The sequence below is a fragment of the Pygoscelis adeliae genome, unplaced genomic scaffold (genome assembly GCF_000699105.1).
Source record: "Pygoscelis adeliae isolate BGI_AS28 unplaced genomic scaffold, ASM69910v1 Scaffold38, whole genome shotgun sequence".
Taxonomy (NCBI): Eukaryota; Metazoa; Chordata; class Aves; order Sphenisciformes; family Spheniscidae; genus Pygoscelis; species Pygoscelis adeliae.
Window position 1 is genome coordinate 8,332,258 of NW_008825614.1, and position 10,423 is coordinate 8,342,680.

The 10,423-nt window shown below is 41.4% G+C and overlaps 1 protein-coding gene across 8 annotated transcripts in view; it reads right to left on the reverse strand.

The window, feature by feature from the left end:
- CALD1 (caldesmon 1) overlaps positions 1 to 10,423 on the reverse strand; it is a 203,249-nt gene that overhangs the window by 187,868 nt on the left and 4,958 nt on the right. Inside the window, exon 1 of one of the 8 annotated variants that reach the window (XM_009332854.1) lies at positions 5,836 to 5,888. The exons of the other annotated variants lie outside the window; for them this stretch is intronic. The gene's annotated coding sequence lies outside the window, so the exon portion shown is untranslated. Of the gene's footprint in view, positions 1 to 5,835; positions 5,889 to 10,423 lie in introns of those variants that run through there. 8 annotated transcript variants of the gene reach the window in all.

Below are 10,423 nucleotides of genomic sequence, written 5' to 3' on the forward strand. Positions count from 1 at the left end.
TAGACGTGAGGAAAAATTTCTTTACTGAAAGAGTGGTTAAACATTAGAACAGGCTGCCCAGGGAAGTGGTTTAGTCCCCATCCCTGGAAGTATTTAAAAGACGTGTAGATGAGGCGCTTAGGGACATGGTTTAGTGGGCATGGTGGTGTTGGGTCGACGGTTGGACTCGATCTCAGAGGTCTTTTCCAACCTTAATGATTCTATGATTGAACTGCTTAATGGCAAAGCAGCATTCAAAATTAAATTTCAGGTGCCGTTCCCCTCAGTCACCAGTGGTGAACACAACTACAAACTAGGAACTGTAAAGCCACTGACCACATTCAGATAGGTAAAAGTCAAAGCCAGGTACGTGTTTCTTTGGGCGGTCTGCATCAGCTATTAGTAGAAGAAATGCTGAAACAGAATTGAACTGGTATTGACAAAAACCCTCACAACAGCCAAAGAACTGGTCTTTTGGGAGAGTAACTCTCAAACCAAACTATGACAATTAGAAGTTCCTAAAAGCACTGTATTGGGGTAATTCAGATTTCATTGTGCATGTGTCATGGGACACCCCAAAATCAGAATGATTGCTGCCAAAAGCTGTTGGAAATACCATGCCTCAGAGTATAAATAGGAGAGTACCTATCACTTCTGATGTGCAACACCTCTAATAAGGTATTTCACTGTCTGTATGGATCGTCTCTGAATAATGTGCTGGGGATTTTCAGAACAGGCATTTTTCTCTAGTAAACTCTGTCTTTAGTACTCTAGTGAACACAATAGCTTGTTTTAATCTCGAGGGAGAGGGGAAACAATTGCTTTTTTTGCATCACTTCCAGAGATGTATTCTGTGGTATGACATGCGGTTAGAAATGAAATGAGCTTCAACAGAGGTAAACCTGGCCTGAGATTGCTCAGGTTTCAAATGCAATAAGCAGTAAAACACTACAGTATAATTGCCCAAAAGCAACTTAAATTTTCCAGAAGCTTTATATTGTTGTGATATTATTAAACCAGAAGAGGTATCTGATCAATAAAGCTGAAGTGAAGCAAAACGCAAAAATAAAAGCAGTAAGGTAAAAGAGGAAACAATCTGGGATAGCATTGTGACTCAGTTTCGTACAAACCAGCATGTTTGAGACTTGGTGCTCTCTTAGTACTGCTGGCACACCCAAAAGTTTTGAATTGACACCCTTGCCTTGTGAGGAAGAAATTTGCTGAGAGCACAGCTGGCTCCCCAAAAGAGTTTCTAGGGATCACTGAATTGAAAAGGTGAATGTTGGGCAGTGATTTGACTTAAGTCTTTAGATTTAATACAACAGTCTAATTCAAGATCTAATCCTTCAGAGTTGCAGCATACCATCTTACTTCTATTCAATCTCCTCCATCCCTATCCCTTGCAAAAAAATAAGCAAACCAACAAAACCCTTCCTGGTACCACCTAAGGAGCTTAATTCAGCTTGACAAAGCTTCATATTTGCATTGGGAATTTGCACTTAACATTGGGCATCTCGGCCAGAATTTTTGCATAATGCATATTGTAGGTCATGTTAAAATAGCATGCAATGGACTGAAACAAGATTCAGCTGATGCTATCCATATAAACATTGTAAACCACTAATTGCATTTCTTTTTAATGAAGAAAAAAAATGTATAAACAATTTCCATTTGCAAAAATCAGTGATTTCAGCTGGGTGGAATTCTGCAACTGCCTCTCTTCACCAAGCAGCCGAGTTGGTTAGCCACTACCATCTTTATGAATACTGAATAGGGGCATTATGTCCTTACAGAAAATGCATACGGGTAAGGAGGACAGGTCGTCTTTTATGCACACAACAAGAATGCCAACACAAGTGGAGTGTGTTTATTTTCTACCACTCATGTAAATGTCAAAATGTATATCAATGATATAAATGAGACCTTCCATCTCTCATCAAAACGGCCCTTCAGTTGAAGCCAGTTGCACCTGTATAAATGCAAAGTCACATGTGGTACGTAAAGCTTTTCTTTCTGGTAATTCAGAGAGATACTTTTATGGTCCTTGTGCAGCAGGCAGCACCAAAGCTATATGAGGAACACACCTATTTCCATGTAGCCTCCTGTCCTTCTCTGTCATAGACATGTTTCAGCATAAAATAGCAATTGTTAATTTCTGACACACTTATTTCAACTAATGCGACACTTTTAGACATGGCAAAAATGGATGCAACACCATCTGTCTGAGCTTCTGCTATCTCTCCATCCCACAGTTTTCATTCCTGCACTGAAGTCTGGTTCTAGTGCCAGAGAACTTTGTGACACCTCTGCTTTCTGAAACCAGCATGACAGATGCACTGCCTACAGAGTCTATTGCTATTTGCTGAGAATACCTCCAGGAAATTATGAAGAAAAGAATTTCTTAAAAGCAGTCCAATACAGTAAGTGTGGTACTAATACAACTCCACGGATGTAAGCCATTTTAGTATTCCCAGCAGCAGCAAGTATCCAGCAGCAGAAACCTGGTTCAGCATCTCTTACCCTGTACTTTTACTGATCAAAAATAAAACTGATCGAGGGTGGCCAGGTTACTTTGGAGAGAATACCATAACACTCCATAATAACCTTCTACTTAACCAAATAGCAAAGGGAAAATTCAGCATATATTAAAAGGCATCACATCTCATGACATCCAAGTCACCAGACGACATCTATTTATGTCCTCTTCACACAGAATGCTCAGCAGAGAGCCTTGTATTCAGTATCTTGGGCTTTTTTTTTCCCCTTTAACATCTCTAAATGTGTTTAAACTGCTCTTAAATTTTAATCATTCTTCACAGACCAAAGTTCCCCTGCTTACTTATCTCTTCCTTTGCAGTCAATATGGTAGTCCCACGAGCTATGCGAAAAAAGGTAAGTAAATAGTAGGCCTATGAATATTATGCCCTGGGATGACAGCATAGTTTAGACCTGTGCATCTTGCTGTAGGAAACAGAAGTCCTGGTCTCTGCCCTTACCTCTTTCACCGACTTTCCACAGGACCTCAGGCATTTTTGTCTCAGTGAAGGGACCTATAATATGCACAATATTATTTAGCATATACAGGTCAGGTTGAATTTGGCAAGCTCTGTTCTGCTAAAGACAGTATTAAAATAGGAATATGGGAGGGGGGTTAGGAGAGAAGCACACTGGAAGCAAGCAGGAGAAAACTTTTCTGTGCTGTATTCAAATGAGAGCTCTCCTACTGGAGTTTCACTCTCTCAGCAGCACTTAATTTGCTTAGGAGGAAGATCCAGAGAGGACTAAAAATCTCATCATAAATCCTCTGAGCAATAGGGCTTCTACTTCACGCTTACCACTGTGAATCTGGCAAAGCATTGCGGCTAGCAGAAGTCGTTTCTGTCTGATGGCAGAACAGCATCCTATGTGAAACAAGTTGGTGATCTCAGACCAATTCTGTAAGAACAAGTTTCTGCATCACCACTGGGAATAATTAGCAGTTGTATGAACCACAGGGACACTAGCTTCTGGTGCACTTTTGCTGTGGACAATATAATTAGCTTTGGCTCAGATAATGAACAGTAAGAACCCTAAAATAGACTGAGAAAAGACTTGTAACCCCACTCCATAAGAGCTCCCTTTTAAACAAGTGGATAGGGCCATTTAAAATGTTCCCCATACTTTACTGCCTTCCCCCGCTCGATTTTGGCCACAAACAAACCGCAAACCACATTACAATGAACCTTTACGCCACACACCTGTAAACATCACCATTTCAAAGACTGAGCAAAGCAAAAAGCATCTGAGACCAGTGCTTACGCTGGTGGCAAATCCTGCTAAAATCAAGGGAGCTCTGTTAAACTCTAACCCTAAAACACAACTTTTCAAAGCTCACACTGAAGAGGCTGCAGACTGGTTTCAGATGTGCCTGTACCTCAGGTGCTGCTGTACAGGAGAGCAGCAAGCAGGACCACCAACACACATGAAGCAAGAAACCGAGATGACAAAACCTCTCTCTCTGGCCTTTCTTCAGTCTTAATCAATACCTGTCACATCTTCAACTGCGTTTCCTCATACCCAGAGCAACAGCAAAGCCCATCTCAGTTGCAGACTGTTGCTGTAGCACCCAAGCATCCTGCTTTTAAATAACACCTCTGATGGACTTCAAGAAGTTTTAAAGCTCTTTTCCCTTTTAGAACCAAAGCTACACTTTCAACAGAGCACAGTTGCCTTCCTACAATTTTGCAAGATTTAGCTAAGCTGAAGGCTGAGCTTGAAGGAGGATTTAAAGTTGCACAATTCTAAAGAGAGGTTTGACTCAAAAAATAGACGGTTCTTATTTCACTGCTTCCTTTGGTAGTTTCAAGGCAGAATGACTGCATACGTGGTGCTTTTGTCTGAGCTGGCGTCATAATAGTCAACACAACTTCTCTTTTAATTTGATATTGTTGAAATTAAGCAGCAAAAAAACTGAAGCTCCCTGCAGAACAGTCTTATTCTGTCATATTTCCTAACCATCTCAGCAAGGAAACATCAGAAATCCAATGAGAAAGAAACTCAGCCCAGCACTCAGAAAAATTAAATACTTCTTTGGCCCTCCCTGGAACGTTACCCCTACGGTTAATTTTGGATTTACACAGGTGCTATTCAAAGCAGAATTTGGCCCCTTTCTCCCAGGTGGCCTGACACGTTTACTGCAATGTGCCGATATGCCCATATATTTTATATGTATGTAAACCACATTCCCTAAACTAAAACCCTCTCCCAGGGAGTCTCCCTCAGTCTCTGTCTGATTTTGGCCTCATTTACTCCCTTGCAAATGAAAAGCAGTCCCATTGAAGTCAGTGAGGTAACACTTATATTAAAAACTCGCGTGAGATCATGTCAGAGCCATGGTCCATAATAAAACCAGCTGCTGTTAACTCTTCTACAAGTTTCCATTCATTAGGGTTTTTTTGCTTGAATTCACATGAGCAATATCCATGGGCCAAGAAACACATTTTAGAATGATAGCTATTTCCCCTTGCTAAAAACTAGAAAGTGCAGCAAACTATCCCAATCCTCACTGAAAAACTACAGCTTATTGTATTTTGTTAATAAACAGAGGTGTTTATGGACAAAACACGTGTGAATATACTTTAGGGAATCATCCTGCACTGCCTAGAGGAAAGTGACAAGATGACCTAATATGTCTTTCCCAGGTTTTCATTTTTAGTTTTATGTTTGGTTTTGTGGGTGGTTTTTTTTTTTTTTTTTATGCCTATAGCTTCTGGTATTTAATTCTAAATCAGGAAAAAGCCTTGAATGTAAATATTTAAATTCAGCCTCAGTGACCTGTAAGCACTGAACCAAGATCGATGAAACCGGTTCTATGCCTGCTAATGCCAACAGCCTTTCCATCAGTGCCTTTCCATTGCCTTGAAGGGTCACAGGAGAGGCAGAAATAACGTACTCAGATTATAATGTTTTTTCCAGTTCATCACACCAGTCTCCAGGCTTTCAGAACTGTATAACTGTATTTTGTCATATAAGTCAGATTCATAGTCTGTCATCACTTCAATCTGTTCTTTTATAACAAAACATATTTCCTACACATATAGTAAATTCCTTTCGTTTTTTACTAAGATGAACTGATCCTTATCAGATACTCTCATACAAAGGCAAACACACCATTACTCCCTCCCCTCTTGTCAATATTAAGTTTGCTATATATTGACTCCAAGAAAGGAGCTCACATCTATTACAGAAGGTAGTGAACAAGAAAAAAAAAAATGCTGCCTGTTTTGGAAAAACAATTGGGTTGTTAGAGCAGATGGCCCAAGAATGACACACTAACTTTTTGGTTTGACAGGTGAAGCAATAAACATCTTTACTGACCATGGAAGTCCTTTGTTAGACAATGGACTGAAGCTTTAAGGCAGTTCACAAGCAGCACAACAGGGAAGGGTGTTGTTCTGAAAAACATTAACGCAAATGAAAAAACTTATCTTGTAAAATGATGACTTTGACAGCCTTTACTGAAGGTCCCCGACAAACAAAGGGAAGGGGAACTCCCAGCCATGGACAGTGCAGAGCAGCAGAGTTGAACACCACGAACTTCTGCAAAGCTTCTCTACAGGTAGCCAGAACGAGATTGCACAAACACCGAGCTTGGCCACAAATCACTTAGAGGAGGGGAAAGTGGGGGAAAAATTACTCCAGCGCATGCATCATTTACACTTTCTTCTTTTAAGAGGAAAAAGAAAAAGTCAGTCAGTCTCACATCTTCCATTTGGGCTCAGGAAGACCAAAGATGGTAAAATTAGAAGAAATAAAAAGTTTTTCAGCCATGCAATAATACTTATTGCATTCAATGCGCTCATTATTCAAGGACTTTTTCCAGAGGCACCAGATGCCATTTAAGAAGCTGATATAATACAAGGTTTCTCACAGTCCAAGTCCTGAATGAAGAAATATGAAGGAGATTAGATATCTATTCCGGTCTCCAAATTGGCTACCCCTGATCCTTCTAAGAGCTGGAAAACAGAAGTATTCACATGTGTTACTATTGCATTACCCAGCTGTCACAACCTGACAGCACTCCTTTTGGCCACATTAGGGTTCATGATAATGGTCAAATGGCATCTCCTCAGAAGTACTGCCGTCCAGACCTGAAAATCAGAACATCTCAAAGCAGGCCTAATTTACATCCTCCCTTTCTTTGACTTAAAAGATCTTGACCTTTCAGATGCAGTCAAGGGAGCCAGTTTCACCGTTAGCAAAATAACAATTAAAAAACCCAAACCCCACCTCTTCTCATTGAAGAGAGGTATCAGACGTAAAGGACTACCAAACAAAAAGGTCAGTTTTGCTTAACACTAGAAACAGAAGCAGTGCCATGTGTCAAAAAGCAATTTTCTGTACTGAGAAGCCAAACCACTTGAAGGCTGCCAGTCAATAGCTAGCCTAAACTGCCAGGTAAATCTGTTATCACCCCTTGTCAGGTCACCTGCAAGAAACTCTGCTTTCTTGACATGGACAAAAATTCATATTACCCATTACACTCATTGAAAATTGTAGAGGCACCCAGGTATATATGAAAATAGAAGCTGAACCACACCTCTGTCGCAGAGTTGTGGTCCTTCCTGGGAGGCACATCATCATGTCAGAGGAGCAGAAGACTAGCTTCAAATCCAGCCAACCTGTCCGGTGGCTGACTACAACATCCATTTTAACTGTGTCAGCTTAAGTGGCCTCAAAACACGAGTAACTGGATGGTGTGCAGTGAGGCATGTAGTCTGGGAGATCAGACTGATCAATCAGCCCTTCTGGCCACAAAGATGTGGGTTTTCATCAAAATTACGTAGGGGTAGGATCCCAGACATAATCTCTAAATCTATCAATATGACACAAACATCGTATGTCTAAGGTACCCGATGTAACACAAACAAACAATAAAAACTACAGAAAATCTCCAGCAAGGAGAAAACCCTATGTAGCTCCATTGCTGCAGTCTCTTAACTGTCTTTCTCCTTATGAAATAAAATGCAACTAGACCTACTACTTTATCACCATGATTTTGATGGCAGAGAGAGTACCGATCCCTAAACAAAATAAACTGAAAAGCAAGAATGTAAACACAACTGTGCTCCAACAACTTCGCATCTTAATGTCGTCTGCGTAGGGTTTCACTGCAGAAATTTATGTGCTGGAAGGAAAATCCCTGAAGAGTGTGTGGAGCACTGGGGACCCCTTCTGCAACTCCCATCCAAAGCACATTGCTCCCTTCCTCCCCCACAACTCATCCCTATTCATACATATACACATTTCCTATTTGCTTCACTCCTGTGGTCCCATCACTGTCTCTGAAATACTGGCATTTAATCATTGCTTTTGTTAAAATTAGTGCTTTATACCTGCTGAGAATAAGATTTTGTCTACTAATCCCAGCCTTTAGGTCTATAAATACACGATAGATGCACTGAAGACAGAGCTACATTTATATATACTGGTAGGGGAAACGTCCTTTTCTTGTTTGGGTTGTATAGGGGGAAGGAGAGGAAATAGGCTGGTGTGTCTGGTTTTATGGGGGGAGGGTTAAGTGGCAAATCAAACTGACTGCAGTTTACAGGGATCTAAATAAAAGAACAAAAAAAATAGTTACAGAGCTTTTAATAACACACAGCAGAGAAAACTGCAAACAAACTGCAAGCAAAAGTTGCTGCTTTTCCTTTATATTGTCATAAGGCATTGCTCCTTGATTGCATACTGTGTCCAGTGAATAAGCCATTTACTATTGTGGTTGGAGTGAATGAAGCTCAGACCTTTCCCATATATGGCAGGGCCTTTTAATCACCAGGGAGCAAACGAGCAGTGGAATTTTACTGGCTTTCTGGGTTTACAGTGCCCTCTCTTGTATGAAATATCATGTCTCAGTGAATGCTCGTTACTGGGATTTTGACCCAATTTCCTGCTGCCGTCGCCCTTTAGGGGATGTGTAGAAAGCCAAACAAAAAGGGCCAGCTTCTGATAGCAAGCAGCCCACTGTGAATTCTGAGAAACTCAAGGAAATCAAACAGATTTGTACTAAGATAACTGAGATCAGACCAATTTTTTTTTTTTTAAACTAACAATACAGTTTACATCACTGTACAGCTTGCTGAAAGCAAGATCTGATTCAGGCCAACTGATGCCCAGGTTAAACCTTCTCCCTCATTTTCGCTAGTGCAGCAGAAAACAGACAATTGATGTTTTAACTTACTGGGGATAGCAGTAGGGAAATTCTCAGCTGGCCTGCTTTTGTCCGTGTAATATACATTAACCACAGAAATGCTTGGCTCAGTATCATCTGGATTGCCTAAACACTCTTATTCATATTTACAGCAATTAAAATGCTGCACTTCAGTCTTTATAATCCAAGTTTTGTTTGAAGTGGCAAAGCAACAGCTGTGGCTTATCAGACATCTGAATGAAACCTCTCATTTTCATAGCAGGGGTGTGGCTCTGTGTATGAGGCTAAGCTGTTCCCAGAGCCATAAAACGAAGCAAACTCTCTCCTCTCTGAGGACCCAGGGGTGTAGCGCTCCAAAGCCTCCCATGAAGGGTGCTGACTAGAGGCATGATGCAGCACCGGCAGGTTAAGCTATGCAGGTAAAAGAGCTGACCAAACTCTTCCCCGGATCTCCGAGCTATCCCAACCCGCTCCCATTTCTACACGTTGCAGCCAAGCTCTAGGAATTTCTTTTCCAAACCTATGAGCTTTAACTTGGCCGAAGGAAAGCCAGATTCTCCCCTGGCTCAATGGCTTTTGAAATTGCTGAGAGAAAGCAGGTTATCACTAGGTCATTAGGAAGATGCAGACAGAAGGTCTTTAGCCTTTGCCCCACCTGCAGCTGATCCCAGAAAACCGAGCAGAACTTGTCCTCGGAGCAACTGCTGATATTAGAAGGCGATGATCTGGGCTATCAAACAAGCGCTGCTAGGTCCTCTGAAAAGGTGAAGAATTAAAAAAGGTCCTGCCTTTGCTACTGGGATAAGAAAAAGATTTTACCGGGGTGAACAGTGGCTCAAAAAAAATTGGGAAAGGGAGGAGGACCATTTCACCATTAGGGAGCTCACTGTCAAAGAAAAGAACGAAGTGGGAAAAGGGTAGTAACGTGCCCTGTGGCAGTCACAGAAAGACAACAGGAACATCAAAGCCTTGCAAATAAGAAACTAACAAGGGCCTGATCACAGACTTCTGCACTTGGGCAGAGCTCTCTTTGAAGATGACTGGAATCCAACTGGCACAAATCTGCAGGACAGAACCTTGACTTCTGAAGGAGCACAGGAACCGCTGCTCTTGTGCTCACTCAGCAAGGGTTCATCCAGCCCCACACAGCTTCTCCCTAGCTGGAGCCAGCTGCTTCAGAGAAGGACATAAAACAAGCTGCCAACAAATCTCAGGACCTTTGCTTACAAAGCTGTCATAAATTCAGGCTCCCTTAGCAATTTGATGAATCATGAATGCTAGTTCTCCCTCACCCCAAGTTATTTAACTTTTAAAAGTGCACAGAGCGATTTCCATGCCCCTTAGGTCTCCACATACTTGAGGGAAGAATGGCAGGGTCAATGCAGGTGGAGAGGGGTGTGCGTGCATACACACGCATGTACACGCACATCTATGTGCAATGAAATAGTCTTCCTGCATTTAGCAATCCCCTCCTTTTCATATTTATTGGCCTACAGAGTTACTCTTCTGAATAGATCCAATACCAGAACATTTACAGCAAAACTTTATCTCCACAAATCTATTTATAACCCTTCTATGAGCTAAATTCCAAAGATTTTTTTTGCCATTTAAGGACATAAACCAGAAAATGTGCAAACGGGTGGGTTCCACTTTGCTTCACACCCTCCACAGCAAGTCTCAAGGGAAATGCTCTTTATTTGTATTCTGTACACAAGAGGGTGTGGAAACATGTAATGTTTCCATTGTCTGAAATCT